The 27,718-nt window shown below is 48.2% G+C and overlaps 1 pseudogene; it reads right to left on the reverse strand.

The window, feature by feature from the left end:
• Positions 1-2,844: 2,844 nt before the first annotated feature.
• Positions 2,845-27,718, reverse strand: part of LOC124000817 — a 125,225-nt pseudogene continuing 100,351 nt past the window's right edge.

Genomic DNA, 27,718 nt, shown 5'->3' on the forward strand with positions numbered 1-27,718 from the left:
GTCGGCATCAGATCCCAGTTGAATAAAGGGCAACAAAACACAAATTATCTTGCACTCAATTACTTAATTAATGAGGATTGCTTAAATGAAGGATCACAATATACAGTGTCTATATGCAAAAGCCGTCTACTGGTATGTATACATGTGATACTGTATTACATAAATGTATAGATAATTGTGTGTCCCGTAAAGCATGAAGAGTAGCCTATCTTAAAAGAGAATCTAACACAATTCAAGGGAAACTTAGCAAAGACTCGTAAACTAAACTTTCCCCCTTATCACCAAACGTCTACACTAAAGTTTCCTCAATTTCCAACACTTTACTGAAAATAAGCAAAAGCATATTCTTGAAATAATAATGATATTTACTGGTGAACTTTTATAATTAAGTAAACATGAGATTTAAAGCAAATAAAAGGTTCAATCATATCACTTATCATTATTAATCATATTTGTCTTAACTATTTTGCATATTTTTTTGTGTATTTTTATGTTTTTATTACCATTTTGTTTATTTCTTAAATTGTTGTAAAACATATTGAAAGTTACATCCTGACTGTCTGCCTACTGTACAAAGGGAAAATAGTTTTGAAATATATTTACAAGGGAAAAGAGAACATACTAATGCTGACATTGATTGATAATAACTCTATTTTCTTTCTCCCTCTCTTATTTCTTCCTCTTCCTTTCCGTTGCTTCTTCAAACCTTCTGATACTGGAGGACCATCCAAAACATGTGCAAAGATACCGAGTAATTCACAGGGGGTGTTGACTCAGTTTGATTTAAGGCTAACTTGATGGGTTTCATCTTAAGAGTATGGAGAGAGAAGTGGGTACTGAATAAATGAATAGATTATCAGCAGGTCTAGGAAAACAGCTGTTATCACTCAATCATTTCCCCCTCCATCTTCCACCTCCATATTACCGGTGCAGTTTGATCATATTGGAAGTAGGAATGACTCGGCGCAATCTACTCCCTTAGCACCTTCAATCTCCATTCAGCACTGAAACACAATTTCCTGCAGCCCTTGAACTCATGACACCTCATACTAATTGAAGACAAACCTTTAAATAACTGATAGGCTCGTATGCTGTACAATATCTTGTGTCATCAGTCAGTTTCATGTGATAAGGCATGTATTTCTGAAAGTCTGAACCCGGGGGGGGGGGGGGGGGGGGGTTCAGTGCAATATAGAGGTCTCAGGCTAAAAGGACTGTCAACATCTGTCAAAGCATATAGCGTGAGCATTCTCAAGACATCCTCCGTCTAACTGCCTCAGTCTGAGGAGGAATGTCCCATTTGGAGACATCCTCACGACTTACATTCAGCCGTTCATCAATACCATTACCATCTTCTGTGGGCAACAACATCTTTTAAGAGGATTTGAGTTCAATTTAGAATTACAGAGCATACGCCTATAATACACATTAAACACACTCTGACTGACTGTGAAGTAAAACTGCATTCACAAATGCTTCTTCAGCGTGTCTCATAAGCCTGTATGGACCTTCCTAACTTCAGAGAGTGAACGCAACGGGTTTTACGAGATAAGTGGTGTGTTAAAAAGTGAGCCTAGGAGGCGGCTGGCTGTTTTCTAAGAACCTGAATCCAAAAGGGTTGATCAAATGCTTGTTAGACGAGGCACAGCAGTCTGACAGTATGTGTGGTGTTCTTTAGTATGGACGTGTGACAGGTTTATGAAGCACTTCCGATGGTATTGTAATGTCTGTGTAATAACGTCCACAGAAAGTTAAGTGTTAGTTATTCAAACATGTTGTTGTCTTGAAACACAACACAGTCTCACATCTGTAAATAATGACTTGGTTTCAGAGTAGCACGTTTCCCCTTCGAGACAAGTGGATATTGTACACATCTTAACACCTTGTTCATTACGTATCGTGCTGTTACACGAAGCCCTGCTGAGCTCTCTGGGGTGCACATCATCTGGAGTCCTTTAAGGCTCGTCCTTCAGTCAGTATTTTCAGCCATCTGCTTCATGACAAGACATGTCTTTCACAGTTGATGACCAACAAAAGTTCAGAAACAGGGTGTGACATCTCTTGAAACCTCAAACAAAGAAGAACCGTTCAGTACTGTGCAAATGATGCCTTCCAGATCTTTCCGTAACCATTTTAAAAACAGCAAATTAATGAATGAGCATGGACTGTATATCATTAAAACAAAAACAAGAGACCTAATGACTTTTCACTCAGTCCTTCAGGCTTGTTAGTTGAATTAGATAACAAGCTTCCTGCCACCATCGGGCAGACAAAGAAATAACAACAAATATTAAACAGTATTGAAATATCAAAGGAACATAAAACAAACTTAATGTCATAAGCACTTCATAATATCACTTTTGTTAATCACAATGTTAATAACATTATTGTTGTTTTACCCTGTTATTTCAGTAAGAATATCTTATTTTCATTTATGATTGAAGGATCATAACAATAAAGAGTCAAAGGGAGGGAGCAGAAGGGAGCAGGGGGGTGTAAGGGAGCAGGGGGTGTAAGGGAGCAGGGGGTGTAAGGGTGCAGGGGGTGTAAGGGAGCAGGGGGTGTAAGGGAGCAGGGGGTCTAAGGGAGCAGGGGGGTGTAAGGGAGCAGGGGGGTGTAAGGGAGCAGAACAACTCACTTAGAAAAAAGGTGCTATTTAGAACCTTAAAGGATTCTGCGGCTGTCCCCATAGCAGAACCCTTTGAAGTATCGTTTTTGGTTACAGGTACAACCCTTTAGGTTCCAGGTAGAACCCTTTTGGGTTCCATATAGAACCTGTTCTACAGAGGGTTCTATATGGAACCCAAAAGGGTTCTACCTGGAACCATAAAGGATTCTACTTGGAAACAAAAAGGGTTCTCCTATGGGGACAGCCAAATAACCCTTTTGGAATCATTTTCTCTAAGATTGCAGAGGCAAAAAGAGGGAGAGTTAGTGCAGGGGGTAAACACAGCCATCGTCTTCCACTCATTTTCAGTCTTAGAGCTATCATCAACATGAGTCATGACAACATCTCCTTTCTCTAATAACACTTGACCAGATGGACACTTCCCTACTCACTAACATTCCCTTTTCATAATCACTCTGGAGGTGTGACTCTGTAAGCCATTTGGCTCAAACTTGCAATATCACATTCAGAGGTGTCAATTTTGTGTTCTTTTTGAGTGTGTTGATGGCAACGGCCAAATAAATAATAGAGTTAACATAACCCTACCCACGTGTCACCTCTTGTACTCATTGTTTTGTAACAAAATAACAGGGCTTGAATGTCCCCATCTTTCCTTCTAACTCACCCTGCTCTTTTCTGTCGAACCTTTTCACCATTCTGTCGTTCATCTTCTCTTCCCTGACTGTTCTCCTTCCTTGTTAAAAGTATTGCGATTGCAATGTGGACAGTGGTGCCTCGTCATCCCTGACTTCCCAGCACTAATGCCATGCCTCCCTCCCTCCATGCCTCCCCACCCAGTCTCCTCTCTCACACGTCTGACTCTATGCTGGAGAGTTTCTCGTACACGTGCCCGTTGCTGCCATTGAACGGGCGCTGTATTGGCCCCAAACCCAGCGTGGAGCCGTGGAGGTTCCCTCCCAGACACAGCTCCATAGGGAACCTGGGGGCCACGGTGGACATGACCCCAGCAGTGGCAGTCGCTGGCAAGAAAGTAGTCACACCCACCGAGCCCCGGAAGTCACTTCGGCTGTTTTTGGGGGGCATCTGCTGCTGCTGCTGTTGCTTTTTCATGTAGTATTGTTTGGCGCCATGCAAGAGACACTGGTCGTCACCAAAGGTTGGAATAAAGGGATTTTGGTTGACCCTATCCGGGTAGAGAGATTTGGATAAGGAGTAGGTTCCTCCTCCACCGCCTTCCATCATGGCTCTTTCTCTGTCCCTCATGTCCCTTTCCCCCACTGAGCGGCGGTGCAGGCCCTCACCACCTCGGAACAAGCCGAATGGCGACCCTGCTTCTTTGGCCATCTCACCACCATAGAACAGGGGGTCTCTGTCTCGCTCCTTCTCCCTCTCTGAGCCTCCATGCCTCTCAAATATGTGGGCGAAGGGGCTAACACCCTCCATATAGCGCTCCTTCTCTTTTAAGCTAACACTTCTGGGGGGGAGGCAACATCCCGCCCATTCCTACACCCCCCATGCCCCCACCGCCCCCTCCTAGATCCCCCATGACCCCCCTGACTCCGACTGCCTCCTCTTTCTGAAGGTCTACGAAGGTGTCGCAAGAGTGTTGCCGTCGGAGTGGCTTTCCAAAGCCGGCAGACTTCCTACGCTGGGCTTGAGACTGAGGCTGGGCGCCTCCACTTAACCCCACAGCCCCCATGCCTCCGCCTTTCCCACCCCCCATCTGTTCCAAGAGGTGGTTGTTGTCCTCACTGATGTCGTACAGGTTGCCTGTCTTTTTGCAGCCCTCGCAGCGCATGCAGGTGGCAGAGCTGGGACGGCTGTTCCCTCCACCCCCCCCGAGGATCCACAACTAACCCCTCCACCATATCCGCCTCCCCTCTCCCCCGCCCCGCTGCCATGCATCGACATCTGCTTGCCCCCTCCTCCGCTGGCACGGCAGTTACGACACTCCCAGTCTCCTCCTGCCAACCCCGCCCCTGATGTGCCTCCCCCACTCTTAGACTCTGATTTCTTGGGTTTATTTTGTTTCAGGAAGTCGTCCACTGACACCAAACTGGTGCAGTTCCCCCCGCCCCCTCCACCCCCCCCTCCAGGACCGTCTGTCAGATCAACATGTTCCCATTGGGGGGACACCATCTTTGGGGCGGAACTGGTCCAAATAGAAATCCCTCACACTCTCTTTGTCACGGAACAGGTAGGATGTGCTCCCTGCATTGCCCCCTCCTCCTCTCTTGCGTTCGGAGGGCAGTAGGGGCGGGGAGGAGGAGCGGTGGCCATGGTAGTGGTGGTAGCCTGTGTGGTAGGGCTTTCTCCGGTAGCCCAGCTCAATCTCATCCAGCTCTCGTCTCGACTTGGCAGAGGCAGGCCTCTTTTTCAGGCTGTCGCGATACTGCTTACGCTTTTTAGCGTTGCCCTCCAGGTTCCCGTAGGTGACCGTGTGAGTGGAGATGTCTGAAACGTCTGAACGAATGTTTCCGTCATCCTCTCTGCCCCCTCCCCCACAGTACCTGTCGTGCCCGGGGATGTAACCTGAGCTGGAGGCCCCTCCCTTGAAGGAGAATTTTCCGTACAGGTCTGAAAGTCCCGATTTGAAGCCCGGCCCAGAGGGTGGGTTCTGACCGGCAATCAGGTCAAACTTACTCATGTTCCTGTGGGTCAGGGCAGAGCGTGGCTGGGTGGTGAAGATGGGTGCCACTCCTCCCCCTAAACTGTCACAGTCAAACATGCCCCCTTCCAGAGAGCTGTTGCTGCCCAGGCTGTGGGGTCTGTTAAGTGGCGGGCCACTGAGCCCCAGGGCAGAGCCTCCGTGGTGGTGCAGGTAGTGGTCCTGGTACAGGTTGCTGTCCTTCAGGTGGAGGTTCCCGAACGTCCTCTCCACCTCGTTGATGTAGTCGCTGAACATGTTATCCTCCGGCATGTACGGGGGCTTGCAGTCCGAGTGACCTGCCAGGCTGCGGCGGTGCTCGGAGATGTCGTAGACGGATGACTCACGACGGATGAAGTCCAGGGCACTGTGAGGCGAGCCGTTAACCCCGGACAGGGAGGCCATGTTCTTAGCGGTTCGGAGCAGACGCAGGATGTTGGATTGGGTGTTGTTCATGGTGACCGATGGAGAGTCGAGAGCTGAGCTGCTCTTCTCTTCGATCTGAACCCCGTGGATGCAGCTGTAGATGCCCTGTGAGTGAAGAGGGTCATTAAGCAGCATTAGAGAGGGTAAGGGCAGAATAAAGGAGAGTCAGAGGCAGAATAAAGGAGAACTAAAAATAGGGCTTCTAAGAGTAGACTGGGGAGAATGAGAGGGAAACAGAGACTGTTAAATAACATAGACATGTACATAGCCTACGCAACTGTTGAACGTTAAACCGTGGAACATGCACTACACAGAATATCTACACTACTGGTCAAAAGTTTTAGAACACCTACTTATTCAAGCGTTTTTCTTAATTTTTACTATTTTCTACATTGTAGAATAATAGTGAAGAGATCAAAACTATGAAATAACACATATGGAATCATGTAGTAACCAAGAAAGTGTTAAAAATATAAATATTTTATATTTTGAGGTTCTTCAAATAGCCACCCTTTGCCTTGATGCCAGCTTAGCACACTATTGGCATTCTCTCAACAAGCTTCACCTGGAATTATTTTCTAAAAGTCTTGAAGGAGTTCCCACATATGCTGAGCACTTGTTGGTTGCTTTTCCTTCACTCTGCGGTCCAACTCATCCCAAACCATCTCAATTGGGTTGAGGTCGGGGGATTGAGGAGGCCAGGTCATCTGATGCAGCACTCCATCACTCTTCTTCTTGGTCAAATAGCCCTTACACAGCCTGGAGGTGTGTTGGGCCATTGTCCTGTTGAAAAAAACAATGATAGTCCCACTAAGCCCAAACCAGAGGGGATGGCGTATCGCTGCAGAATGCTGTGGTAGCCATGCTGGTTAAGTGTGCCTTGAATTCAAAATAAATCACAGACAGTGTCACCAGCAAAGCACCCCCACACCTCCTCCTCCATGCTTTACTGTGGGAAATACACATGCAGAGATCATCCGTTCACCCACAATACGTCTCACAAAGACACGGCGGTTGGAACCAAAAATCGGTCATTTGTAATCCAGACCAAAGGACAAATTTCCACCAGTCTAATGTCCATTTCTCGTGTTTCTTGGCCCATGCGAGTCTCTTCTTCTTATTGGTGTCCTTTAGTAGTGGTTTCTTTGCAGCAATTCGACCATGAAGGGATAATTCACATAGTCTCCTCTGAACAGTTGATGTTGAGATGTGTCTGTTACTTCAACTCTGTGAAGCATTTATTTGGGCTGGAATTTCTGAGGCTGGTAACTCTAATGAACTTATCCTCTGCACCAGAGGTAACTCTAGGTCTTCCAATCCTGTGGCGGTCCTCATGAGAGCCAGTTTCCTCAAAATGGTTAATGGTTTTTGCGACTGCACTTGAAGAAACTTTAAAAGTTCTTGAAATGTTCTACATTGACTGACCTTCGTGTCTGAAAGTAATGATGGACTATCATTTCTCTTTGTTTATTTGGCCTGTTCTTGCCATAATATGGACTTGGTATTTTACCAAATATGGCTATCTTCTGTATACCACCCCTACCTTGTCACAACAGTACTGATTGGCTCAAACACATTAAAAAGGAAAGAAATTCCACAAATGAACTTTTAAGAAGGCACACCCGATAATTGAAATGACTTCCATGTGACTACCTCATGAAGCTGGTTGAGAGAATGCCAAGCGTGTGCAAAGCTGTCATCAAGGCAAAGAGTGGCTATCTGAAGAATCTCAAATATAAAATATATTTTGATTTGTTTAACACAAATGTTTTGGTTACTACATGATTCCGTATGTGTTATTTCATAGTTTTGATGTCTTCACTATTATTCTACAATGCAGAAAATAGTTTAAAAAATAAAGAAAAACCCTTGAATGAGTCGGTGTTCTACAACTTTGGACCAGTAGTGTAAACAGAGTTCAGTAAAGAAGTGTCAACTTCTAGTACCTCTGGATTTGACTCCTTGTTTATTGTTTCTCCATTAAGTGGTAAAATACAGATTCACACATGGACTGAATGTAATATATCTAATGTATTTCTACTGTATGTGGGTATATGAGACAGGAGAGCGAGAGAAAGTAGGAGAGAGGAGAGGATGGGGAGATGATTGATAATGACAGAGATGCAGTAAAGCCCTGTGGGTCTCAGCGGTCAATACCTTCAATCAATGTGATTAGAATTCAGCTGAACAATACCCCGTGGCAGTTAATAAATACCCCCGGCATCGACTGTAGACCGCCATGCAATAACATAAAACTCCAGAGAGAGGATGAGGCCATGAAACACTGACATAATGATGACAGAAAGACAAACCGTGCTATTTGCATCCTGTGATGTATAATACAATATTCAAATACAAATGGATGGAGAAAGTGGGGTGAACGAGGTGTGACAGATGGATGAGTGGGATCAAATCAATCTCACCCAACGATTTTTTGGTTATTTTGTCTGGGAAAGGACAGCAGAGGTAATAGGACCCTTTGGCTGCCATTAAAGGTCAAAGGTGTACTGGTAAATGGCAATAATTCCTTAACAGGGTCATTTTCATGGCATCTGCCCTCTCTCTCAGCCTTAATGGCATGACAACCATGATGCCAACTTTGTTCCTTGTCAACTCTTTCATCAGGTTTGACATCTCCCCTTTTTAACTGTTGGTCATTGGTTGTCTCTGTGGTACTATTTCTCTCTTACTCCTCCTTCTGCCGCTTTGCTTCCTCAATGTGCCCTCCATTGCTCCGTTTTGATGTGGCCATGAGCCTGCCATACCACTATTCTCCCCAGGGGTGTGTAATAAAACAAATGACCAAGACAAAATATAAAATAATGTATTTTCTGTCTCTCTGTTTTCATAATTTTCCTTCAATTCGCAAGAGGCTGAATGTATCTCACTGGAGAGAAGGCATCCGAAACAGCGCAGGTCATGTAACTGTTTGGTACATTCAATATGCTTTGTGGACTTCACCGGACAGATCTTGCTCTCTGGTTTGTGATAAAACAAAGGTGCGGTTTAATTATTCTGCCACTGTGTTTTATTATTGTCTCTTCCTTAGGCCTATATATCACAGTGGCAAGGCATATGAACTAACAGGTTATAGAGCAAACAACGCAATTATCACTTTATTCTGGCTTGGCTTCCCCAGTGATTTGACCCACCCACTGCTACTGACTCTCCCATATTCTCTGTGACATGCTGTCCTTGTGTTTACTCAACCCTCAACCCTTGGCAATGTCAGATGACATCATGTGTGCTCCGTTTGAGCTGTTAGCAGAGCTGAATCAACAAAACAACAGAATGCCTTCGCATCATCAATGGTGCTTCATACTCAACTGAGATACTCCACATGCCCACATAAAGTAAACAGTCCCAGACTGTCTCTGGGAGTATTTGGGCAGGGACGTGTGAATGGTAATAGCTCTGGCCTGAGCCTTAGAAATGTAAAGTCATGGAGGCACCTACAAACTATAACTTATTACAGAGTGTACATGTGGTTTCAAATTCAACGATTCACTAGCTGCCCTGTCCTTGAGTAGCCTATATGTGGCTTTATGCAAATAATACTACATTGTGACCATTTGAAGATGCAGCAATTAGGCTTAACATATTTACAGTACTTATCTAAACTCTTAGCTAACGTCATTAGATGGTTTCTTAAATCAGTGTGATGAATTAGTTACAGTGTTGCAGGTGTAAGAGGAACACCTTGGCTAACGAAGCCCTGCTTACTGTTTTTCACCAGCGCAGAGGGGGGAAACTGTAACCAACAAGGGCTTGGACACTAGACTCCAGTCAGCTGTGACAGAGTTCTCATTCGTACAGTGCTGAGCTTAAATGTTAATTGCGGTAATAATAGTACAGTTTATTGGAGCTGTGAGATGAAGATACAGGATCAGTCCAGTGGCACAGGGAAAGGGGCGTCAACGGAAAATATCAAACTAAATGAGAATGAACCAATGTGAAGCCTTCACCCCAGGATTGTGAAAAGAGAATAAACCATCCTTTCCCTCATTGTTGTTTAATTATCCCGTGAAAATCTATTGTGTGGCGATGAATTCTAATAACTAAACATATTGTAGGTTGTTTCCTCTGAATATTTTGGAGTTGCTATATAGAACCTAAAAGTGTCCTTTGGCTGTTCCCATAGGAGAACCCTTTGAAGAACACTTTTCGGTTCCAAGTAGAACCTTTTTGAGTTCCATAGAACCCAAAAGAGTTCTACCTGGAGCAAAAAAGGGTTCTGGCTGGAACTAAAACGGGTTCTACCCTATGGGCACAGCCAAAGACGCCTTCTGGAACAGATTTGGATTGAACTGTATTCAAGGGTCACATCCAGATATTTACCATCACAACAATTAGGCCATAATATCATGAATACATGTCACAATGGAACCTCACACAAATGCAAACAGTCATTTTCCTCATTCTCATCTTCATACAAATGCTAATGGTATAATCATCAATGCTTACTGACCAATCTGTCTTTGGAATGACAAGCCAACTGTCATGGACACACACCCAAACAACACACTGACAAACACACACTAAAATTGAAACTATAACACTAGACACAAAATAATCCACTGTTTTTCCTCTGCCCTGGTATTCAAATGAAACGAGCAATGGATTGTGTGGCACTGTCGTACATGAGCCACGTGGTTAACCCCGAGCGTTTCACCTTGGTGAGTTACACTGGAGCCATGTCAAAACAGTTGGACTGCAAATCAAATACCTCGGGGTGACTTTGCTCCCAGGAGAACCAGTAATCTACCCTCATTTCTCTGGCTGAGTGAACAATTGATTTTGGCTCAATATTTTGTAAATATTTACCCTGGATGTGAAACGGGCATTACCATCAAAACAAAAGAAGAAAGCTGTCTGTGTTCAAACTAAACTCAGAGTTTGGCATTGGTTGGCCACTGGGGACATAAACTACATACTGATTTCTGCTATCAGGGCCGATAAGCCTTCTACTTGACCAGGTTTCCTTATGGACTACCTTTTCCAAGAATAAAGCACTCTCATGTACTGGGTATTAGAGACAGTAAAGTTGAGGATGTGAGGTTGATGATGAAGGTCATAACTCTAAAAAGATGCCAAAGGACGCAGATGCAGATCACAGAACCACAGGAAGAAGAAAGCCATGTATGAGTGTGTGCAGACAGTTACTATGGGTGTCTGAAGTGGACTGGCTCACCCTGCTGATGGAGAAGACGAAGCCTGGCTTGCCCGTGCAGTAGCCCATGAAGCAGAAGCGCAGTTGCCAGTAGAAGGCGTGCTCGGCGATGAAGGTGATGAGCGACAGAGCCATGGCCGCCCCCAGCATGTAGAAGACGCCGGCCATATTGTCCACGTCCAGCTGGCTGCTCATCACCTCGTTCTTCTCGTGGTGGCAGATCCCCGTCAGCCACATGGCCTCCAGCTCCTCCATGTCACCTGGAGAGAGGGACAGGATGGAGGGAGGAGTCAAGGAAGAGTGGGGACGGGGAGTGGGGACCGGGTATGGAGAAGGAGGGAGGAGTGGAGGGAGAGAAAGGAGGGAGTAGGAGAAGGGTGTGGAGAAGGGAGGACATGATGTAGCAAGAGGATAAATATTGGAACGGGAGATTGATGCAAAGTGAGCAGAGAAAAGGTATAGGGATGAGGGTTAGGGAAAGACAATTGAAAATATAGGTCTGAAAATTATACCTAAAACTGTAGAGGTCAAACACATAAAGGCTAATGCATGCACGCCTTTGGTGGCAATTTAAGGAATACAGTTTTATAATACATCTCAGTTATATTATTCATGACAGCACACTTCAGATTCAGAAAATAGACCCATGTGTGCGCATGAGTATATGGAAATATCCACATGTCCAGCCATGTCCCAGAGTTTCTATCTGTCTCTTTGTGGGTCACCTTGTGTAACATCAGCAGCAGGTAGTTCTGGCGGACCATCCGTGGCAGGACTGACGTTACTTACATACATTCAGATAGCTGGGCACGTCAGCAGAGCTGTCGCATGGAACCACTGGCCCCTGAGCATCCACACACACACACACACACACACACACACACACACACACACACACACACACACACACACACACACACACACACACACACACACACACACACACACACACACACACACACACACACACACACACACACACACACACACACACACACACACACACACACACACAGATGATCGAACTCAGGGTCCACTGCCTGCTGTGCCTGCATGGCTCCTGGACGACAAGGGCGACTGGTGTGAGAGATGGGGCTCAGTGGCGTCTGTGAGACCAGAGCTCCCTGGGGCCCTAAGCATCCTCCTATGCTCTAAGTTTCTGCTAGCCTCATCATCACACCTGCCAGGCCCCCGTCTGCACCCGTCAAAGACCCCTGGTCTCTCAGCGCATGAGGATCACTTTCTCAATCTAGGTCACACTGAAAGGAGCGCATGTTGGGGCGTGTCAATGTGACATTGAGGGCCCCTTGCTAAGTTTTGGCTGGTTGTACACAGGGAACGGCACCCGATGATGACCCATATTCACACCTTCACACATGAGAAAATCTACAAGAAACAGTATATTATACACACACACAATAACATATTGTCACCGATCCCTAAATACAGAAAACACACACTCCTTGTCCAAAGCTTATAACCTGTACATATTCAGGAGGCAGACCTGTACATTCAGTAGACAGACACAGAGACTTACACACACAGTCTTCGTAGGGCTGACCCACATTCACACACACCCCTTGTCCACAGAGAAACAGAGACCTACACACACACAGTCTTCGTAGGGCTGACCCACATTCACACACACCCCCTGTCCACAGAGAAACAAAGATCTACACACACACACACACAGTCTTCGTAGGGCTGACCCACATTCACACACACCCCCTGTCCACAGAGTGTAGAATACACCAGCAGCTTTACTGGCACCTCTAACTAGGACACTATAGTGGGGCCTGGAGGGGCCTTGGTCCAGGATCCTCAAGATAGGCTGGAACACACCCAAATAAAGTGGCTCCAGCACAGACAAGCTGCAGAGAGAAAAACGACTTCTATATGGCTTCGAATGCAGCTCTGACTGGTGCTCAACCAAGGTGGGACACAACCTTACTATACACCATATAACATACATAGACAATACCTGTAGGATTGTGTGTTCTATATTTTAGCCAGATGGCAAGTATTCCAAAAGTATACAATTCCATGGGGAAATATGACAACAGCAAATCTTGGCTGTTTTCCATCAAAGAACACCGTTAAAACCCTCAGTAAAATGGCACGACTCCCTGGCTGAAGGACATGAAGTCAAACTGTATGTAATTCTAACTGAGCGCCGATCTCACCGTCTCCAAAGAGCTGAAGGATGGCCAGGTCGACGTGTCTCTTCCAGCCAGACTCCTTCTGGATGGCGATGCCGTAGCCCGTGGAGGCAAACACCTTCCCACTGCCGATGGTCACCAGCTTACAGCCCTCGTCCCTCCCGGCCATGTAGTTCAGCACTGCTGCGTCGTAGATGAAGGCGTCCAGTTTACTAACGAGAGAATTTACAGTAATCACTTCTGGCCCAGCTTTACACTGTAACTACTCATCCCAATTAACCTGCTAAGTAGCCCTAATGTTGTGATAAGGATAATAGACTTCTGCCTGCTTTGCCAAGGGCTACAGTTGTCACATACTGTATAATGGTAGACACTGTTGTGCTGGGAAATTAATAAAACTAGAGCTTTAAATGAGGAACAAGGAGAATAATTCAACTAAGATATAAAACAAATTGATAAAAGTGCAGTGGTCTAAGGCACTGCATCGCAGTGCTAGCTGTGCCACCGGAGACTCTGGGTTCGATCCCAGGCTCTGTCGCAGCCGGCCGCAACCGGGAGGTCCATGGGGCGACACACAATTGGCCTAGCTTCGTCTGGGTTAGGGATATCATTGTCTCGTCGTGCACTAGCAACTCCTGTGGCGGGCCGGGCTCAGTGCACGCTGACCAGGTCGCTAGGTGTACTGTGTTTCTTCCGACACATTGGTGCGGCTGGCTTCCGGGTTGGATGCGCGCTGTGTTAAGAAGCAGTGCGGCTTGGTTGGGTTGTGTATCGGAGGACGCATGGCTCGCGACCTTCGTCTCACCCGAGCCCGTACTGGAGTTGTAGCGATGAGACAAGACAGTAACTACTAACAATTGGATACCACGAAATTGGGGAGAAAAAGGGGGTAAAAAAATAAATAATAATAGATAAAAGAAAATAGAATACATGTTCCCCTATTGCCCCAGTCTAAGGCCCTATTCTAAGGCCCCATTCCCCCAGTCTAAGGCTCTATTCCCCCAGTCTAAGGCACCATTCCCCCATTCTCCCAGTCTAAGGCACCATTACCCCAGTCTAAGGCACCATTCCCCCATTCCCCCAGTCTAAGGCACCATTCCCCCATTCCCCCAGTCTAAGGCCCCAGTCTCCCATTCCCCCAGTCTAAGGCCCCAGTCTCCCATTCCCCCAGTCTAAGGCCCCATTCTCCCAATCCCCCAGTCTGAGGCCCCATTCTCCCAATCCCCCAGTCTGAGGCCCCGTTCTCCCATTCCCCCAGTCTAAGGACCCGTTCTCCCATTCCCCCAGTCTAAGGCACCATTCTAAGGCCCCATTCCCCCATTCCCCCAGGCTAAGGCTCAGTTCCCCCATTCCCCCAGTCTAAGGCTCAATTCCCCCATTCCCCCAGTCTAAGGCTCAATTCCCCCATTCACCCAGTCTGAGGCCCCATTCCCACTCCTCACCCAGTCTAAGGCCCTGTTCTCCCTCCTTACCCAGTCGAAGACCCCATTCCCCCTGCTCACCCAGTCTTCAGACCATAGAGGGCCTCGTCCACATTCTTCTGGTGGAACTTGATCATGTAGCCATGCATCTCCTTGTAGTTGTTCTTGATGTTCCTTTCCGTGCTGCCGTTAGGGACCGTCCCAAACCGGAACGGAGGGGAGAAGTCATTGGGTCTCTGGAACTGAGGGGAGGAGATAGGAAGAGAGAGAGAGAGAGAGAGAGAGAGAGAGAGAGAGAGAGAGAGAGAGAGAGAGAGAGAGAGAGAGAGAGAGAGAGAGAGAGAGAGAGGAGCGTGAGAGATGAGATAAGAGGTGTAGAAATAATGATGGCGTGCGGAAAGTGGTGGCAGGCAGAGGACAGTGAGAGATAGAAATCAAGGGAATCAAGGAAAGATGGACAGTGAGATGGAATGGAGGTGAGATAAGGAGAGGGGAGAGCTAGTAAGAAAGAGCGAGTAAAGGACTAATGAAGTTTAATGGCAGGCCTTACCTTCTTGTCGCTGAGTCCAGACACCTGGTCCACATACTCCTCCTGGATCATGAAGGCAGCCAGGTTGGCAGTGTAGGAGGCCAGGAAGATGACAGCGAAGAAGGCCCACACCGACACCATGATCTTACTGGTCCAACCCTTGGGGTTCTGCACTGGGACAGAGTTGTTGAAGACCAGACCCCACAGCAGCCAGATGGCCTTGCCGATGGTGAAGGAGGGCCCTCCAGGCTCTGATGGAGAGACAGGTAGTGATCACAATGAGCAGTGGTCTCAGGGAGGCGTCTCAGTGTTGTAGTTATGTTGTGGTTAGCTATAGGATCATGAAGCACAATGTGGCTAGGGAAGCTAGACGAACACAACTGATTGGACCACGGTGCTGTGTCATTCTGATAAACACCTGTGTTGCAGTGCAGATGAGGCGTTAGTCCACTACTAAGTATGCCTATTGTTGTTGAATATATGTGTGCTGTGGTTCTGTCACTAAGATTGAATCCATCATGACAATATTTTTTGACACATCAGTTGTATTTACTGTTCTGTAAGTAGCCACCAAGAGTATCACTAGTTGGAATCCAACATTTGATCCAATTCGCACAAACACTGAATTCCCAAGACTAGTGTATGACCAGCTAACAATAGCACTCCTACAATGCTTTAGGAAAGAGGGTCTTATTCTCCAGAACATGAAAGATGAGAGAGATTAAAAAAAGATATGGTCTCTAAATATAGTTCTGTCATGAATAGGATGAAGTTAGGACATTGATTATTTCTTTTAAGCTGGGAGATGTAATAAAAATGGGCCCATCCCTGTCAGGCCTGACATGTGATTCCTGAGAATATGGAAATGCATGCAAAACACAGGGCCCACATTAAAATACATGAAGATCCAGGGGAGGTGTGTTGAAATCAATGAGAAGAGACTTCACCTGCACTAGGCTCTATGTATGTGTGTGTATGCTCGTGTGTGCGTTTGTGAGAGAGATGTTCATTCCGGTGTAGAGCCAGACCCTCTCACCTCTACCGTCGGCCAGACAGCGGTTGTAGCCCACAGGGCTGAGGTACTCAAACACAAACACAGCAATCGCCGACACCAGCAGCAGCATCACGAACATCATCACCCACACATCAGCACTGAAGGGCTCTGAGAGAGAGGCAGAGAGAGAGAGAGGCCAACGGAGGGAGGGTGAGAGAGAGAAAAATATGCAAATGAAGAGTACACAGAGAAACAAAAAGTGAGTGAGATAGAGGCGAGGGAGAGGAAGTCAGAGAGAGAGATTGGGAGTAGGAAAGAAAAGATTGGAGGGGAATGAGACAGACAAAAAGAGAGAGTTAAGCACATTATAATTCAGTCACTGGACGGAACATTTGGGTGATACTGTAAAGTTGGTCACACTCACCGAGGAAGGCAGAGGGCGAGACGGTGCCGTTGCTACGGGATACCATGACGCTGATGCCCGTCTCAATGAAGGGCACCGAGAAGTCAATTACCTCTGACCTCTCCTTGTTGATGGTGAGGGAGCCCACCGCCATGTGGGCCTTTTTTGTCTCCACCTGAGAGAGAAAGGTGGAGAGAGAGACGGTAGGGAGAGAGGGAGTGAGAGAGAAAGAGAAAGGTCAATGAGAGACAGTTCCTACACATCAAGAACAGTCAAGTGGAGACTTGTGATCTCCAGTGCGGGACGGGATGGTGAGAGAAACAGAACGACAGATGTGAGGCAGAACAGACAGAACGAGGGAGGGAGAGAGAGAACGAGGGAGGGAAGGGGGAGACAGACAGAACGAGGGAGGGAAGGGGGAGACAGACAGAACGAGGGAGGGAAGGGGGAGACAGACAGAACGAGGGAGGGAAGGGGGAGACAGACAGAACGAGGGAGGGAAGGGGGAGACAGACAGAACGAGGGAGGGAAGGGGGAGACAGACAGAACGAGGGAGGGAAGGGGGAGACAGACAGAACGAGGGAGCGAGACAGACAGAATGAAGGAGGGAGAGAGAGAACGAGGGAGGGAAGGGGGAGACAGACAGAACGAGGGAGGGAGAGAGAGAACGAGGGAGGGAAGGGGGAGACAGACAGAACGAGGGAGGGAAGGGGGAGACAGACAGAACGAGGGAGGGAAGGGGGAGACAGACAGAACGAGGGAGCGAGACAGACAGAATGAAGGAGGGAGAGAGAGAACGAGGGAGGGAAGGGGGAGACAGACAGAACGAGGGAGCGAGACAGACAGAATGAAGGAGGGAGAGAGAGAACGAGGGAGGGGAGGGGAGACAGACAGAACGAGGGAGGGAGACAGACAGAATGAAGGAGGGAGAGAGAGAACGAGGGAGGGGAGGGGGAGACAGACAGAACGAGGGAGGGAGAGAGAGAAACGAGGGTGGGAGAGAGATAACGAGGGTGGGAGGGAGAAACAGACATGAACGAGGTAGGGAGAGAGAGAACGAGGGGGAGGGGGAGACAGACAGAAAGAGGGAGGGAGAATTGGGTTACCACAGTGGGTCACGGCAGCTTGAAATAGCCACCCCATTGCCTCCTCCTCCCTCTCCTCCCTGCTTTCCATCCCTCCCTTCGTGCCCCTCCATCTCTCCAGGTATATTTAGCCCTAAATACCTGGGCCCTACAGCACCGGGGTAAAGTGGGACAGAACTGACTGAGTTAATAAGGTGTGAATGTGAATGACAGAGGGAGGGAAAGAGAGGGGGGTGAGACTTTTTCCTTTACCTGTGGTCTGTAGGTTTGCGTGCCAAGGATTTGTTTGTGTTAGTGTGTGTGTCCCCAGGGGGAGCAAGTCTGTCCAGCAGTGTACCCACTTCCTCTTGCTTTCCGTATTCTCCCTCCCACGGCTTGTACTCTCTCCGTTATGAAAGTGACCTGTGTGGGTGGTACTGAGAATGAGCGAGCGAGCGAGAACTCTTGCGTGTGTGTTCTGTGTTCACGTCTGTCGATGTTTGAAGCCAAACTCATGTAATCAAGAGTTTTGCCTCAAATATTTGGGATTATGAAGGTTAGTGACTGCCTTCACTCCATCAATGCCGACACCAGTGAGCAAAATGAAGTCAGCACAAAATGGAGCGGAGGGACCAACTTCAACCCTGCAGTGACTTCTTTCTCTCTTTTATGCACAGCTCTGGTACATTGTGTAAGTCAAGAGGCATCTATGTGATCCATGCAGTCGTCGTGTGTAGATCTGGGGTCATTACGAGTGTGAGATACGTCCTCTGAGCGGCGCTGGGACAGACTCTTAATTCCATTAACATTCCTCTTCTAAGTGGAATAGAGACGGTACACCAGCATCCTTTTAGTCCACATGAAACACACCCCTTTATAACAGGTGACCGTTTTGGGCTTGGAGGCCCAGTATCCATATTGAATCTAAGTGGCTTTGAATAAGAGAGTCTGATAAATGGCTGAAATGTATAATGTCAATGTGGATTATACTGTAGTAGGACAATAGAGATGTAGTTCTGTCTATGACAGTGGATATGTAGTTCTGTCTATGACAGTGGATATGTAGTCCTGTCTATGACAGTGGATATGTAGTTCTGTCTATGATAGTGGATATGTAGTTCTGTCTATGACAGTGGATATGTAGTTCTGTCTATGACAGTGGATATGTAGTTCTGTCTATGACAGTGGATATGTAGTTCTGTCTATGACAGTGGATATGTAGTCCTGACTATGACAGTGGATATGTAGTCCTGACTATGACAGTGGATATGTAGTCCTGTCTATGACAGTGGATATGTAGTCATTTACATTACATTACATTTAAGTCATTTAGCAGACGCTCTTATCCAGAGCGACTTACAAATTGGTGCAATCACCTTATGACATCCAGTGGGACAGTCACTTACAATAGTGCATCTAAAACTTAGGGGGGGTGGGGTGAGAGGGATTACTTAACCTATCCTAGGTATTCCTTAAAGAGGTGGGGTTTCAGGTGTCTCCGGAAGGTGGTGATTGACTCCGCTGTCCTGGCGTCGTGAGGGAGTTTGTTCCACCATTGGGGGGCCAGGGCAGCGAACAGTTTTGACTGGGCTGAGCGGGAGCTGTACTTCCTCAGTGGTAGGGAGGCGAGCAGGCCAGAGGTGGATGAACGCAGTGCCCTTGTTTGGGTGTAGGGCCTGATCAGAGCCTGGAGGTACTGAGGTGCCGTTCCCCTCACAGCTCCGTAGGCAAGCACCATGGTCTTGTAGCGGATGCGAGCTTCAACTGGAAGCCAGTGGAGAGAACGGAGGAGCGGGGTGACGTGAGAGAACTTGGGAAGGTTGAACACCAGACGGGCTGCGGCGTTCTGGATGAGTTGAAGGGGTTTAATGGCACAGGCAGGGAGCCCAGCCAACAGCGAGTTGCAGTAATCCAGACGGGAGATGACAAGTGCCTGGATTAGGACCTGCGCCGCTTCCTGTGTGAGGCAGGGTCGTACTCTGCGGATGTTGTAGAGCATGAACCTACAGGAACGGGCCACCGCCTTGATGTTAGTTGAGAACGACAGGGTGTTGTCCAGGATCACGCCAAGGTTCTTGGCGCTCTGGGAGGAGGACACAATGGAGTTGTCAACCGTGATGGCGAGATCATGGAACGGGCAGTCCTTCCCCGGGAGGAAGAGCAGCTCCGTCTTGCCGAGGTTCAGCTTGAGGTGGTGATCCGTCATCCACACTGATATGTCTGCCAGACATGCAGAGATGCGATTCGCCACCTGGTCATCAGAAGGAGGAAAGGAGAAGATTAATTGTGTGTCGTCTGCATAGCAATGATAAGAGAGACCATGTGAGGTTATGACAGAGCCAAGTGACTTGGTGTATAGCGAGAATAGGAGAGGGCCAAGAACAGAGCCCTGGGGGACACCAGTGGTGAGAGCGCGTGGTGAGGAGACAGATTCTCGCCACGCCACCTGGTAGGAGCGACCTGTCAGGTAGGACGCAATCCAAGCGTGGGCCGCGCCGGAGATGCCCAACTCGGAGAGGGTGGAGAGGAGGATCTGATGGTTCACAGTATCGAAGGCAGCCGATAGATCTAGAAGGATGAGAGCAGAGGAGAGAGAGTTAGCTTTAGCAGTGCGGAGCGCCTCCGTGATACAGAGGAGAGCAGTCTCAGTTGAGTGACTAGTCTTGAAACCTGACTGATTTGGATCAAGAAGGTCATTCAGAGAGAGATAGCGGGAGAGCTGGCCAAGGACGGCACGTTCAAGAGTTTTGGAGAGAAAAGAAAGAAGGGATACTGGTCTGTAATTGTTGACATCGGAGGGATCGAGTGTAGGTTTTTTTCAGAAGGGTGCAACTCTCGCTCTCTTGAAGACGGAAGGGACGTAGCCAACGGTCAGGGATGAGTTGATGAGCGAGGTGAGGTAAGGAGAAGGTCTCCGGAAATGGTCTGGAGAAGAGAGGAGGGGATAGGGTCGAGCGGGCAGGTTGTTGGGCGGCCGGCCGTCACAAGACGCGAGATTTCATCTGGAGAGAGAGGGGAGAAAGAGGTCAGAGCACAGGGTAGGGCAGTGTGAGCAGAACCAGCGGTGTCGTTTGACTTAGCAAACGAGGATCGGATGTCGACCTTCTTTTCAAAATGGTTGACGGATCTGCAGAGAGGGAGGAGGGGGGAGGGGCGGAGGATTCAGGAGGGAGGAGAAGGTGGCAAAGAGCTTCCTAGGGTTGGAAGCAGAAGCTTGGAATTTAGCGTGGTAGAAAGTGGCTTTAGCAGCAGAGACAGAGGAGGAAAATGTAGAGAGGAGGGAGTGAAAGGATGCCAGGTCCGCAGGGAGGCGAGTTTTCCTCCATTTCCGCTCGGCTGCCCGGAGCCCTGTTCTGTGAGCTCGCAATGAGTCATCGAGCCACGGAGCGGGAGGGAGGACCGAGCCGGCCTGGAGGATAGGGGACATAGAGAGTCAAGGGATGCAGAGAGGGAGGAGAGGAGGGTTGAGGAGGCAGAATCAGGAGATAGGTGGGAGAAGGTTTGTGCGGAGGGAAGAGATGATAGGATGGAAGAGGAGAGAGTAGCGGGGAGAGAGAGCGAAGGTTGGGACGGCGCGATACCATCCGAGTAGGGGCAGTGTGGGAGGTGTTGGATGAGAGCGAGAGGGAAAAGGATACAAGGCAGTGGTCGGAGACTTGGAGGGGAGTTGCAATGAGGTTAGTGGAAGAACAGCATCTAGTAAAGATGAGGTCGAGCGTATTGCCTGCCTTGTGAGTAGGGGGGAAGGTGAGAGGGTGAGGTCAAAAGAGGAGAGGAGTGGAAAGAAGGAGGCAGAGAGGAAAGAGTCAAAGGTAGACGTGGGGAGGTTAAAGTCGCCCAGAACTGTGAGAGGTGAGCCGTCCTCAGGAAAGGAGCTTATCAAGGCATCAAGCTCATTGATGAACTCTCCGAGGGAACCTGGAGGGCGATAAATGATAAGGATGTTAAGCTTGAAAGGGCTAGTAACTGTGACAGCATGGAATTCAAAGGAGGCGATAGACAGGTGGGTAAGGGAGAAAGAGAGAATGACCACTTGGGAGAGATGAGGATCCCGGTGCCACCACCCCGCTGACCAGACGCTCTCGGGGTGTGCGAGAACACGTGGGCGGACGAAGAGAGAGCAGTAGGAGTAGCAGTGTTGTCTGTGGTGATCCATGTTTCCGTCAGGGCCAAGAAGTCGAGGGACTGGAGGGAGGCATGGGCTGAGATGAACTCTGCCTTGTTGACCGCAGATTGGCAGTTCCAGAGGCTACCGGAGACCTGGAACTCCACGTGGGTCGTGCGCGCTGGGACCACCAGAGTAGGGTGGCCGGCCACGCGGTGAGGAGCGTTTGTATGGTCTGTGCAGAGAGGAGAGAACAGGGATAAACCGACACATAGTTGACAGGCTACAGAAGAGGCTACGCTAATGCAAAGGAGATTGGAATGACAAGTGGACTACACGTCTCGAATGTTCAGAAAGTTAAGCTACGTAGCAAGAATCTTATTGACTAAAATGATTAAAATGATACAGTACTGCTGAAGTAGGCCAGCTGGCAGTGGGTGCGTTGTTGACACTACACTAATCAAGTCGTTCCGTTGAGTGTAATGGTTTCTGCAGTGTTGCTATTCGGGGCTAGCAGGCTAGCTAGCAGTGTTGTTTACGTTACGTTGCGTTAAAAGAACGACAATAGATGGCTAGCGAACCTAGAAAATCGCTCTAGACTACACAATTATCTTTGATACAAAGACGGCTATGTAGCTAGCTAAGTAGCTAGCTACGATCAAACAAATCAAACCGTTGTACTGTAATGAAAATGAAGTGAAAATGTGATACAACCTGTGAATGCGACCGGGTAGTTGAGTTCTATACAGAAGACGTTGGCTAGCGTTGGCTAGCTGTTGGCTAGCTAGCAGAGTCACCTACGTTAAGGACGACAAATAGCTGGCTAGCTAACCTCGGTAAATTAAGATAATCACTCTAAGACTACACACTCTAAACCTAAACAACACAATTATCTTGGATACGATGATACGATGATACGAAGACAGCAAAGACAGCTATGTAGCTAGCTAACACTACACTGATCAAGTCGTTCAGTTGAGTGAACAGTTTCTCCAGTGCAGCTAATCAATGGACGTTAGCTAGCTGGCTAGTGAAGACTACGTTAGGACGGCGAAATACGATAATTACGCAATTATCTTTGATACAAAGACGGCTATGTAGCTAGCTGAGAAGAAATTGCTAAGATAAGACAAATCAAACCGTTGTGATATAATGAAATATAATGAAAAAGTTATAAAAGTTATACTACCCGTTGGAGCGACGTGCAGTCCTGTCTATGACAGTGGATATGTAGTTCTGTCTATGACAGTGGATATGTAGTTTTGTCTATGACAGTGGATATGTAGTCCTGACTATGACAGTGGATATGTAGTCCTGACTATGACAGTGGGTATGTAGTCCTGTCTATGACAGTGGTTATGTAGTCCTGTCTATGACAGTGGATTTGTAGTCCTGACTATGACAGTGGATATGTAGTCCTGACTATGACAGTGGATATGTAGTCCTGTCTATGACAATGGATATGTAGTCCTGTCTATGACAGTGGATATGTAGTCCTGACTATGACAGTGGATATGTAGTCCTGACTATGACAGTGGGTATGTAGTCCTGTCTATGACAGTGGGTATGTAGTCCTGTCTATGACAGTGGAGATGTAGTCCTGTCTATGACAGTGGATATGTAGTCCTGTCTATGACAGTGGATATGTAGTCCTGTCTATGACAGTGGATATGTAGTCCTGTCTATGACAGTGGATATGTAGTCCTGTCTATGACAGTGGATATGTAGTCCTATCTATGACAGTGGATATGTAGTCCTGACTATGACAGTGGATATGTAGTCCTGTCTATGACAGTGGGTATGTAGTCCTGTCTATGACAGTGGGTATGTAGTCCTGTCTATGACAGTGGTTATGTAGTCCTGTCTATGACAGTGGGTATGTAGTCCTGTCTATGACAGTGGGTATGTAGACAGTGGATATGTAGTCCTGTCTATGACAGTGGGTATGTAGTCCTGTCTATGACAGTGGGTATGTAGTCCTATCTATGACAGTGGAAGGTTATTCCAACCAGAACATCCTCTGCTACAGTAAACTCCCACTACGTATTTTTACCCACAGCCTTTGGGCTGTTACCAAGGTGAGGGGCAACATTAGAACTTTCCTGAAGTTAGAACAGAGTGGTAAACTAAAAACTCTGCTGCTCTCTGCCTCAGTGCAGCTGCTGCTACTGCTGTATATTAGAACTGACAACAACCTTACCTTGGGACCAATGTCGATTACGCAACATCCTTATAACACAAACTGGACTTTCATGGTAGACTGCTCTTTACCCTTGAGTGAGGTACTTAACCTGACTGACATTAGCTGATGCCCAAATGAACAAACTGGTGACATGGAAGTGGAAGAGGAACGTCTGTCTATCAGTCACTCAGAATGAGTTTTCCTTCCAGGTGGCTCCAAGTTAATAACAGAGGGCACGGTTCCGGTTGGGATAGCCACTGACACAGATACAGACAGACACAGACACTGGCAGACAAACAGAGACAGACAAACATAAGATACAGTTGACAGATTGATACCTGCAGACTGCTAAACAGACAGACTGACACAGGTAGCTAACCCCCATGACACCGTCATACACAGACAGACTAGCTGCAGCTCCGGAGGCCCACCTCTCCCACCATGCCGTTCCAGGTGCCGTTGATCTTCTTGCCGTGTTTTCCGTTGGTCACCAGGTAGAGGTCGTAGGTGAACTTGACGTGCTTGGCGATCTTCTTCAGGATGTCGATGCAGAATCCCTTACAGCAGCGCTTGATATAGATCCCAGAGTCGACGGTTTTATTTCTAAGAGAGAGAGACATAGAAAGAGAGAGAGGGAAAGAGCGAGAGAAAGGGAGAGGGAAAGAGAGAGGGAAAGAGAGAGAGGGAAAGAGAGAGGGAAAGAGCGAGGGAGGAGGAGAGCGGCAGAGAAAGGAGAAAGGCGTGCAGAGAGTTAGGGTAGCATAAAATGGAGGAAAGGAAGAGAGAAACTAACAGAACAGAAGAGGGGGAGATATAGTAGGGGAAAGTGCAACAGGAATAGACAGACTGAGCAAACGTTTAAAATAAATATGTAAAAGGTGAGGGAGAACAATGGGCCTTATTAACACCAGGCATTCATACATCTCCAGGCGGCAGGCAAAGGTATTTTTTCCATGCTGAACAACGTATGTTTAGACAGAGATTAGATGGAGGGGAACATTATCAGCATGCTTAAAGCGCTCGGCTTTCTAGAGACGTTAACAGAGTACTTCCTACCCCGCTAGCCTGGGTGTGGATACCATCATGGCCATGTTGCCACAGCAGAGTGAGACAGGGTGGAGAGAGGAACATATTGAGACACAGGACAGGACGTAGCCACACAGTTAGAGGCTTAATACAACTCAGTACAGATGTAGAGATACTGGAGGAAGATGGCAGGTATTCTTAAAGTACTGTAAGAAGGGAGTTTGAGTCTAAAGGCTTTTATGGTGGATACTGTGGTACACTATAAGGGGCATAACTAGAATTATTATATAGCTTAAAATGATAGACTTGGACACTGCTTTGACATCAATACTTTACATTATAGTTGAATACATTGTTGTGGTATTATACACATTACATTAGTATTAAGGATATACATTGTGTAACAGACATTGTACGTGGCACTAGACAGTGTTGTGGAGAGTTTTCCCCTCACATTGTTTGGAGCTGTCTCCTGCAGGGCACAGTGTTCCTCATACACGTGCCACTGAGGGGGTCAACGTCCTCCACGATGACGAACGGAGCCTCCTCCAGCGTAACGATGGAAAGGTGGTCGTCCTCCCGGCTCTCTGCCCCTGAGTAGATCTCAAAGCGAGGCCAGACGTGGTACTTCATGGACAGGGAGCCGTTCTCCCACTTCCCCACCTGAGACAGTGAACAAACACACTCCATAAGTCTGGCTTCTGTGTTCACATTGGAATTCTGGTTTGGATTCAGATTGATGGTTGCATTTGGGGGACTTTTTGCCAATGCATATTTGGTTGGCAATAGCATTATGAAAATGGGCCCCTTGAAAAATTCATTTAAATTCAAACTGCTACTGCTACTTTGCCAAACTATTATTATAATAAGGAAGCATCAATGAGCCTTAAACATGTCATGATAACACACAAACACCAAAACAGCGGGGGACAGAGTGAGTCACTGACTGAAAGACAGACAGAAAGAAAGGAAGAAGAGTGAGTTGAACAACTGTAGCTTGTTCTATGACGTCAGCAGGCGGTTGGCCAGAGAGCAACCAGAGACGAGGACTGGGACACACAGCACACTGGGTAGGAGAGACGAGGACTGGGACACACAGCACACTGGGTAGGAGAAAGGAGGACTGGGACACACAGCACACTGGGTAGGAGAAAGGAGGACTGGGACACACAGCACACTGGGTAGGAGAGACGAGGACTGGGACACACAGCACACTGGATAGGAGAAAGGAGGACTGGGACACACAGCACACTGGGTAGGAGAAAGGAGGACTGGGACACACAGCACACTGGGTAGGAGAAAGGAGGACTGGGACACACAGCACACTGGGTAGGAGAAAGGAGGACTGGGACACACAGCACACTGGGTAGGAGAAAGGAGGACTGGGACACAGCACACTGGGTAGGAGAAAGGAGGACTGGGACACACAGCACACTGGGTAGGAGAGACGAGGACTGGGACACACAGCACACTGGGTAGGAGAGACGAGGACTGGGACACACAGCACACTGGGTAGGAGAAAGGAGGACTGGGACACACAGCACACTGGGTAGGAGAAAGGAGGACTGGGACACACAGCACACTGGGTACGAGAAAGGAGGACTGGGACACAGCACACTGGGTAGGAGAAAGGAGGACTGGGACACACAGCACACTGGGTAGGAGAGACGAGGACTGGGACACACCACACTGGGAAGGAGAAAGGAGGACTGGGACACACAGCACACTGGGTAGGAGAAAGGAGGACTGGGACACACAGCACACTGGGTAGGAGAGACGAGGACTGGGACACACAGCACACTGGATAGGAGAAAGGAGGACTGGGACACACAGCACACTGGGTAGGAGAAAGGAGGACTGGGACACACAGCACACTGGGTAGGAGAAAGGAGGACTGGGACACACAGCACACTGGGTAGGAGAAAGGAGGACTGGGACACAGCACACTGGGTAGGAGAAAGGAGGACTGGGACACACAGCACACTGGGTAGGAGAAAGGAGGACTGGGACACAGCACACTGGGTAGGAGAAAGGAGGACTGGGACACACAGCACACTGGGTAGGAGAGACGAGGACTGGGACACACAGCACACTGGGTAGGAGAAAGGAGGACTGGGACACACAGCACACTGGGTAGGAGAAAGGAGGACTGGGACACACAGCACACTGGGTAGGAGAGACGAGGACTGGGACACACAACACACTGGATAGGAGAAAGGAGGACTGGGACACACAGCACACTGGGTAGGAGAAAGGAGGACTGGGACACACAGCACACTGGGTAGGAGAAAGGAGGACTGGGACACACAGCACACTGGGTAGGAGAAAGGAGGACTGGGACACACAGCACACTGGGTAGGAGAAAGGAGGACTGGGACACACAGCACACTGGGTAGGAGAAAGGAGGACTGGGACACACAGCACACTGGGTAGGAGAGACGAGGACTGGGACACACAGCACACTGGGTAGGAGAAAGGAGGACTGGGACACAGCACACTGGGTAGGAGAAAGGAGGACTGGGACACACAGCACACTGGGTAGGAGAGACGAGGACTGGGACACACAGCACACTGGGTAGGAGAAAGGAGGACTGGGACACACAGCACACTGGGTAGGAGAGACGAGGACTGGGACACACAGCACACTGGGTAGGAGAGACGAGGACTGGGACACACAGCACACTGGGTAGGAGAAAGGAGGACTGGGACACACAGCACACTGGGTAGGAGAAAGGAGGACTGGGACACACAGCACACTGGGTAGGAGAAAGGAGGACTGGGACACACAGCACACTGTCTAGGAGAAACGTGGACTGGGACACACAGCACACTAGGTAGGAGAGACGAGGACTGGGACACACAGCACACTGGGTAGGAGAAACGTGGACTGGGATACACAGCACACTGGGTAGGAGAAACGTGGACTGGGACACACAGCACACTGGGTAGGAGAAACGTGGACT

The sequence above is a fragment of the Oncorhynchus gorbuscha genome, linkage group LG16 (assembly GCF_021184085.1).
Source record: "Oncorhynchus gorbuscha isolate QuinsamMale2020 ecotype Even-year linkage group LG16, OgorEven_v1.0, whole genome shotgun sequence".
NCBI lineage: Eukaryota > Metazoa > Chordata > Actinopteri > Salmoniformes > Salmonidae > Oncorhynchus > Oncorhynchus gorbuscha.